The sequence below is a fragment of the Neofelis nebulosa genome, chromosome 8 (genome assembly GCF_028018385.1).
Source record: "Neofelis nebulosa isolate mNeoNeb1 chromosome 8, mNeoNeb1.pri, whole genome shotgun sequence".
Classification (NCBI taxonomy): Eukaryota; Metazoa; Chordata; class Mammalia; order Carnivora; family Felidae; genus Neofelis; species Neofelis nebulosa.
This window is the reverse complement of record NC_080789.1, coordinates 81,815,609-81,824,019: the sequence shown is the minus strand read 5'-3', so window position 1 is coordinate 81,824,019 and position 8,411 is coordinate 81,815,609. Positions and strand designations below refer to the sequence as shown.

General features: G+C 41.5%; 1 protein-coding gene across 10 annotated transcripts in view; it reads left to right on the top strand.

Annotated features, from left to right (window-relative positions):
• Window positions 1-240: 240 nt before the first annotated feature.
• PPFIBP1 (PPFIA binding protein 1) overlaps window positions 241-8,411 on the top strand; it is a 177,470-nt gene continuing 169,299 nt past the window's right edge. For 7 of the 10 annotated variants that reach the window (XM_058743246.1, XM_058743245.1, XM_058743253.1 and 4 more), the window contains exon 1: window positions 241-419. The gene's annotated coding sequence lies outside the window, so the exon portion shown is untranslated. The remainder of the gene's footprint in view (window positions 420-8,411) is intronic. The other 3 variants (XM_058743256.1, XM_058743255.1, XM_058743254.1) reach the window with 1 other exon arrangement.

Here is an 8,411-nt window from a genome sequence, read left to right as displayed (position 1 = left end):
TTTTTTTTCTCCCACCACCACCCACTCCCAGCCGTGGTCTAGCTCAGCGAGGAATGTATAAAATTAGTTGACTCCTCTGAGTGACGGTCTCCGGGCCCAATGAACGGGCGCCCGGGCGCGGCCGACCCCACCCCCTTGCGAACTCTCTTTGGCTAATTCCCGCAGGGAGGGAGGAGAGAAGGCGAGTGGGAGGTGGGAGGGGGAGGTACCTGGAACTGGGAGTGATGTCAGCTCCTAGCTCTGTGCCTGCCCGGATTCCTGACATGGTGTAGGGCCGAGAGGGTGGGGAAGGCGGGAGCGGGACGGGAAAGGGTTCGGGCTGGTAGCCTGCGGCGGGGCCACCGTGCTGGGGCTTTGAACTCGGACGGAAGGTGAACCAGAACTTTTGGAACTGGCGCCGGCGGCTCTCCACCCCCCAGGTAAGGGCGTTTGGCTCCTCTCACAGACCGGAGGGAAGTGGCACCGTTGTGCGGTTGCAGCTGGGTGTTGCAGCCGCTCCTCCTCTTCCCCGGGTCGATTTCCTTTCCAACTCACTCCTGTTTCCCAGGGGGAACGGGAACTTTTCTGGGGGGGTGGGGTGGGGGGCTTAACTCCTAGGGCTCCCAACTAGCTTAAATGTGAAAAATACCTACAGGATGGACATGTAAGGTATTGTCTGTGTCCTTAGACCCCCCCACACCCTAGTCTCCCAGTAATACTTGAGAACCCCAGTTAGAGAAGTGTGTGTGTATGGGGGGGTGTATTTAAATGTGTGACAAAAAGTTTATGACATTTCGACCCCAAAATTGTGCTTTTTGAGAGAGAACGAAAGTTTTGTGTATTTTTTAGTTTCCTTGTGGCCTGTTACACGTTGACCTAAATGAAAGAATATCATTGTTATTCTTAATATTCTTAATGTATCAACATAAAAAATCCCTTTATTGAGTCCAGTCAGGACAGGATGTGAGAAATTCACTTGGGGTGTATTAATTATGAGCTGTGGGAAAACTCGTCTCTTGGGGGCACACTTCTAAAACTCCCATCTCCTTTCACTCTGACATATTAACCGAGAATCCCTTTCATTGCCAACTTTCTGATCTGGAGGGGTTAGGAAGGCTGCTGAGGATCTTGAGATCTGTTTTTTGTGGCTGCTTGAGAAAAGGATGAGAGCTGGTAGTTGCGTTTTCAAGGATCATTTTTACAGAAGAGTTTGAACAGGGAAATAGTGTGGAAGGCGTGACAAACTCTTAATTATAGGAGCGTGGATTTTTCAACATGTGGGACCAAAACAAATCCTTTCAGTAAGAAGTGCAGAGAGCAATAGAGGAAGAACTCAATTTAGTGTCCCAATTTAGGAAAAGCAATTGGCCGTTGGGAGGAAAAGGTATTTTGAGAAGTGGCAATAGAGAATTCTAATTTTTGTTTATTTCCTGTTTGAAACCCTTTTTCCTGCTTGGAGATCTTGTCTGTGCCCAGGTAGCTAATTGGCTGTGATTGGCTTTCTGGGAAGAGAATTCCATAAACTGTTTGAGAACCTCACTTATCAGTGCTTAAGTCTCTTTCTTTTGGAGGGGGAAAAAAAAACCCACAACAACCATATGGGCTGAGACCTCTGAGTCCAGTTTCCCTTTTCATTCACCACTGTTCCTCAGCAGTGAGGATCCTTCTGTTGCCAGGTCAGGTGTGAACTTCATTGTGAGTCAAAAACTGCATCCCAGGTGCCTTGAATGAAAGGGCATTTCCAGGAGGCGAGGAAAGAAAGAAGCTGAATTAATTTAGTAAATCCAAGTAGAGAAATAGGGAACACAGGACTTCATAGATGGGGTTCTCCATCTTTCTAGCCAGATGACAGTCAGGTTTCAGAGCTAGAAAGAAGTGGTTTGTTTTGCTTTTGTTTCTAAAACACCTGGATCTGTGTTATTCTTAGTTCTTGAAAAAATTAGTACAGGGTGGGTCAGGAGCAGGCTTTTTGCAAAGGGAAGGCGTGTTTTACTGAAAAGGTCAGAACATTTTAATTTTGGTTTGTGTTTTGGGGCTAAGAAATAGCAATTGCTTAGTGGCTCTGAGATAGTGGTGAATAAGTCTTTTCTATATATGTTCTATAGGAAGTACATAAAACATACTGTATTTTCCACTGTACTTTTTCAGCAGGAAGGAGGAGGTAGGTAATGCAGAATTCCTGTGGACTAATGTGAGCTCACTGGAGCCTTGGTTGATAGTGTTTGTAATAACCAGTCCAGTAAGGAGTATCTTTACGATGTTGTCCTGATGTGCCAAATTCAGATTTATGTTTTCTTTCCAAGAAGCAGGTCCTGGCTTCGGGACTTGAATATGCCAGCACTTTAAATTTCATTCACAGTTTGAGTAATAACACTAATTTTGTGTACTTAGTTTTAACCAATATTTGTTTCTCTTTCTCTGTGTTTATAAGGCATATATAGTATAGTAAAATACAGTACTTTCAAAGGACAAAATTTGAAAGATATTTGAGTTACTGAGAAGGGTAGGATCAGGTTTTGGTTAAATTCTCTTCAACCAGCATCTATCATAATTCCAATAGCTGCTTAAAAAAAAAAAAAAAAAGATAATCTGGCCTTTGTGGACAAATGTTAACTTGAAATGCAGGGCGCAATGTAGTTCCAGATCAATAGTGCCTAACTTCAAGGGCATCATTGAAACAAGTTTTTTTGGAAACAAGTTCAGTGAGGGAGAGTTTCACTGCTTATGTATGTAGTCTTTTTGTCACTCACTGTCCCAGCATGAGATAAATCAGAACAAGGTCACTTTTTCACAGTTACTGACTAGCTGACTCCTTTAAAAAAAAAAAAAAAAAAAATTTTAATGTTTTATTTATTTTTGAGAGACAGTGTGAGCAGGGGAGGAGCAGAGAGAGAAGGAAACACCATCCGAAGCAGGCTCCAGGCTCTGAGCTGTCAGAACATAGCTCGAAGCGGGGCTCGAACTCATGAACCGTGAGATCATGACCTGAGCTGAAGCTAGACGCTCAACTGACTGAGCCACCCAGGCCCCCCTAGCTGACTCCTTTTTAAAACATAATTTCCAAAAATAGGAAATATTTGTATTTTTATAGTCAATTTAGATTCCTTTGGTAATTTGTTACATTAAAATTAACTTTTTCAGTTTTTCATCTCCCATTTAAAAATGTTCCTAATTCCCAAATAGCACATTGTTCAAACTGTTAACCTGAAAGAGACCTCATTCATCTGATTCTGTCTTTTCAAAGATATTATTACATGTTTCTGACCTGATTTGAATTACCTTTTCAAAACATTGAGTGAATGAATAAATTAATGACTATTCATTCACATTAGGGCGTGTATCTCGATTCTTTTTTAAATACTGCTTCAAGGTGGAGCCGTAGGCAAGAGATACTGCATAATGATGCCCTTTTTATTCCCAGAGATTTCCCTAGAAAGCCCTATTAGTTCTGAAATTAAGAAGAAAAATAGTCACAGTTGAGCAGCCAATTGTGAAATATTTCAGGGAGCTAGGATTTATTATTATTTTTTAACCATGGTTGAACAGATGGGTGTAAGTATGAGAGGCAAAGCTGTTAAGATCAGTGACACTGGGTGTTGTTTGGGGATAAATGGAACAAAGTGTCTTCTGGCCAGCAATTCCCTTCAACGAAAGGTTGATAATTTCACTGTTAAATCAGTCATCAAATTGTCCAAAAATGGACACTATCCAAAAACTGCTCTGGGCTTGTGTGGTTGCATTTGTTTCTTAAACTCGTCACAGTGCACGTCAGAACCTTCTTCCTAGTCAAAAAGCCTACAGCTTCAGCCATGTATATTACAACCACAAAGACTGATGCTTTAGTAATTGGAGGTAATGGCCTAAAACAACTTAACTGAACCTACCCACCCTACAAAAAAAACAAAGACTCTTCTATTTTGCACTGTTTATTTTAAATATAGTCATTGATGTCAGTTTGGTGTAAGTTGATAATGTTTCAAAAGGCCAAGTGGTGAGGATTACTTTTGCTTCAGTACTTTTTTCCATTTTGAAGGATCTAAAACACCAAACAACTGGATTTTAGATTAAAAAACGGGCCCGTCTGGAAGTTTTAAGTTTGCACACTTGTTAGGCACTTTTGTAGGGGAGAGGAGGATCTGAGTGAAATGTGTACCAGTCTGGACCCATTGAAGAGCTTCTAGTTCTGAGATGTGGGTTTGGACTCCGAGTGGTCCCGATGGGTGTGTTGTCACAGTTTGTGACTGGACTTTGGTTATGTGTCTCCCTAGAACTTGATGTGACTCACATTTTGACTGGCCCACATGCAAATCCTAGTTTTTTTTGGCAAATGTAATGCGTTCAGAATAGAAAGATCATTTGGTGGTTTCTGTACAGTGGTGTACCTAAAAATGTCCATGACTGAAGAAATTGTACAAACTCGAATTGCATTCAGTATCACTCATTCTGGCAAAGGCTCATGTCTCAAATATGAATCCTGGAGGAGGAAGATCAAATCCTGTCATGTCCGGGGCTGGCTGTGGGTTTTATGGACACCCTCTGAACTCCAGAGTAAGTCTAGTTGTTTTCACCTCTCCTTTAATTTAGGGAAATCAAGCATTTGACATAAAAAAACAGACGCAAGTTTGAGAGAGCAGGTGTGCTGATCCCTTGTGTGTGTTTGTTAACAAGGGCAAACTTAATTTTACCTGGTAAGAGAGAGTAAAGATGCTGTTTTCATTGCCAAGCCCATTCACATGTGGCTCAGTTCTTTAGGCAAGCAAGGTGGTTCTTGGGAAGAAGTAGGTAGGGCCATTGGGAAGTGCATTAATTCTTTCGTGCTATGAATGTAAAACTCTACTGTATCACTAAATATGCTTACATTATTTTGTCTCTGTACGTAGGATCTAGCTCACAGGATCTAGTCCCTTTTTTGCTGGCCCTTTATCACCTTTCTCACTATAGCGTTTTGCACAAATGTCATCTTGCTACCACCGGGTTTTATCAGGTTTTTGTGAGGAAAGTTTATTGAGTTTGCTTTCTTTACGAGAAAGTGAAACTGAGGCGAAAAGTCTATGGCCCGCTTTCTTAATATAACTTGTTGTGGCCACAGTTGCATAAATGATGTTTCTGCAACCATTATCTTTCTCTAAAGATGCTGCTGCTTATAACAACACATCGTAGAGAGTTTTATTTTGTTTGAATCGGAATTTGCACACGCTCTATTTCTTCTTATGAATGATAGAAAAGTCTGAGCCTGTAGGTTCCCATCTGTATTGACTCTGGGAAGTGAGTGAGTGGGAGGAAGGGAAGCGGCGAGGACTCAGGAGAGACTCTGGTTGAACCTGTGAGTTGGTCAGGATGATTTGTGTGAAGTCACCTGGGTCTCCTTGTTCTTCCTCTGGATCAGCTGCTTTGGATGCTTTCGCGTTCTTCCAGCCCCCACTCCCGGCAGTTTGTGACTTTGCACAAAGTCAGCTTCTCAGGCAGCTTCTCAGCACAGAGTTAAGGTTCTTTCATTGCTTTTTTCTCTCCAGAATACCTGATTCTCTAGCGTGACTTGTGCTCTATCTACATCACCCTCTGGGGCAGACACAGCTAGATGCCAACCAGAATCCTTCCTACCCACCTCTTCCCTACAGCTAAACTCATTTTGTTTAATTTACCACCATAAAAAAAAAAACCCAAAAAACAAAAACTTAATTTTTCCCTTGTAGGATGTCTAAGTGCTAGTAGTCGTGGCCAATGAGACGGAAGTAGGTGGGTAGGGCTCCCCACCACATTCAAAGCTCTTACAAGGGGATGGCCTCTGTGAGTTTGCCTTTTGCTCTTTGTACATTTTTCTCCCTGGAACACAAAGGCTATTTTCTAAGTGGAGAAACCATCTTGTGACCACAGACTAGTAGCTTAAGGGTTAAGCAGGCTGAGAAGCTGATGGCATTTTGGAACTGCTGTACCAGACCGTGTCTGCCCATTTCTTGACTTTTTGTGAGAAGAATAAAATCTCTATTTGGTTAGACCACAGAAATTGGGTCTCTTACTTGTAGCCAAATGTAATCCTGAGTCTAAATTTTAAAAAGTCATAGTTCGTCTTTTCTCTACGAATTGAAAGGCAGCATTCTGTATGACCAAAGAGGGGTCAGACTGGAGCAAATTGACCCTCAGCTTCAATCCTGGCTTTGCTATTTATTACAGTTATTTTAAAATTTTTTCTTAATGTTTATTTTTGAGAGAGAGAGACAGAAAGAGTGTGAACGGGCAAGGGGCAGAGAGAGAGGGAGACAGAGAATCTGAAGCAGGTTCCAGGCACTGGAACCTGTCAGCATTCCAGCTGTCAGCATTGAGCCCGATGCGAGGCTCGAACTCACAAACTGTGAGATCATGACCTGAGTTGAAGTCAGACGCTTACTGACTGAGCCACCCAGGTGCCCTACTATTTATTACATTCTAATATTGGCAAGTAACTTCCCTGAGTCTCAGTTCTTCCATCTTTAGCATGGTGGTACTGATATTTGTCTCACAGAATTTTTAGAAATAATTGAGAAATAATGAGAAATTATTAATAGAATTAATAGTGGCACATTTGGCATATACATTTTTAACAAATGGTGGCAGCCGCTGCTGAGGGAGAGTGTAATGGGGAGCCTGAAGAGGCAAGAAATTCAACTTCGAGTAGGTTCTCAGTAAACACAGATCGAAGTACTGAATGGGCTGTTAGCTTTACACCTGCAGCCACTGAACTCTTCGTGCTCACCGTTCGTTCCAGCGCCCATCTCTTATCCTCAGTGCCACCTGCCTACACCAGAATATTTGGAGCTTTTCTGTGTCCCAACATGGGGTGAAAAGGCAGAGGATGTCCTTATGAGAAATTTATTAGTTATAGCCTAGGTCATCAATGAAAGGTGTTTGGCTCCAGAGTCAGACAGATGTAGATTAAAAGCCCATGTCCTTATTGGCTGTGTGATTTTTGTCTTCTGTGAAATGGGAATAACTGGGTGGTTGTGAGGATGAAATAGGGTATTACGTGTGTGTAAGCAATTCTTGGCCTTGGTGTGAGGTCCTCTTGAAGATGTAAGGACAAAACATGGCCTTTATCCTTGGGAACATTCACGTATAGGAGATGGGGGCAGAAAGGAGAAGGCCCTCCTTACACATAACCATAATACAAAACCGATTTAGAATACTATTTAGCTGTTAAAATGGTTGAAAAAAAATATGTTGACTAGATGTCTATTGTATATTAAGAAAAACAACCAAGCACACATGTATAGTTTATATTTGCCAATGCATGAAAAATTGTTAAATTAGGAGGTAATTTATGGGATGTCGATTAGCATGGCAGGGAAGATGAAAGGGGTTTTAATTTTTTTTTAAAGCATACTGTTTATTTTACAACACACATTACTCTTGAGATATAGGAAGTATTAAAGTTTAAAAAATTGATTCATTAGGCCTTTTGGAGGTAGGTATGGGAAGAGTGTGCTATCTATGAGTTGCATGAGTCACTCAAATGAAAGGTTGGGTTTGGTGGGGTCCTGCTAGAGGAGGTGGGATTTGAATGGTCCCTGAAGGAGGAGTAGGAGATTTTGAGGTGGTAGAAGGGGGAGATGAGCCCACTGGGGTTTGGAGCAAAGGTAGAATGTAGTGAGATGAATTTTAGAGAAAGGTAAGATCCAGAGATCAATATTAAGAGAGGTAAGATATAATGGAGTCAGCCCTTAGAGGGTTTTTAAGAGAGTGACAAGGTTATGCTTTAAAATGAGATTCTTTTACAGGTGGGGAGAATTATGAGAATTATGTTATAAAGGTGACTTTGGAAATAGTATGTTGAATGTGACTAGAATATAAGTGGTGAGGGGTGGGGAGAAGGGCAGAACACCTTCAGTCAAGAAAGGCATACAAGTGAAAGTTGAATTTTAATGGGAAATAGGATGAATTAAGAATTGGACACCTGGAATTTGAGATTCCATCATGACACACAATAACCTATCTCTGTCTTCTCATTATATAAATGGGTAAAGTAACAGTACCTGTCTCATTAGGTTTTTGGAACGACAGCAGCAAGAGTAATAATAGCTCCTACTTACACAGGGCAAGCACTGTTCTAAGTACCTTAAATATTTTAACTTCGATTTAATCCCTACATCAGCCCTAAGAACAGACACTGTTATTCCTACATTACAGATGAGGAGCCTGAGGCACAGAGAGGCTAGATGAATTTCCCTAGATTGTTTGTGTTGGACTCTGTGTTAAATGCAGGTAGGTACAGTCTCTAGGGTCAGAATCTTCAACCACTTCATGTTATTGCCTCTGGCTTATTTCTGGACTTGGCATTGTCAGAAGCCATTAAGAACTGTTGATGTATCTACACAAAGGTGTTAAGAATTTGAAATTTAGGTTTGGAGTTTAGGCAGAATCCTAGATTGATGAATCATTTCCATGGAGCTGTTACACAA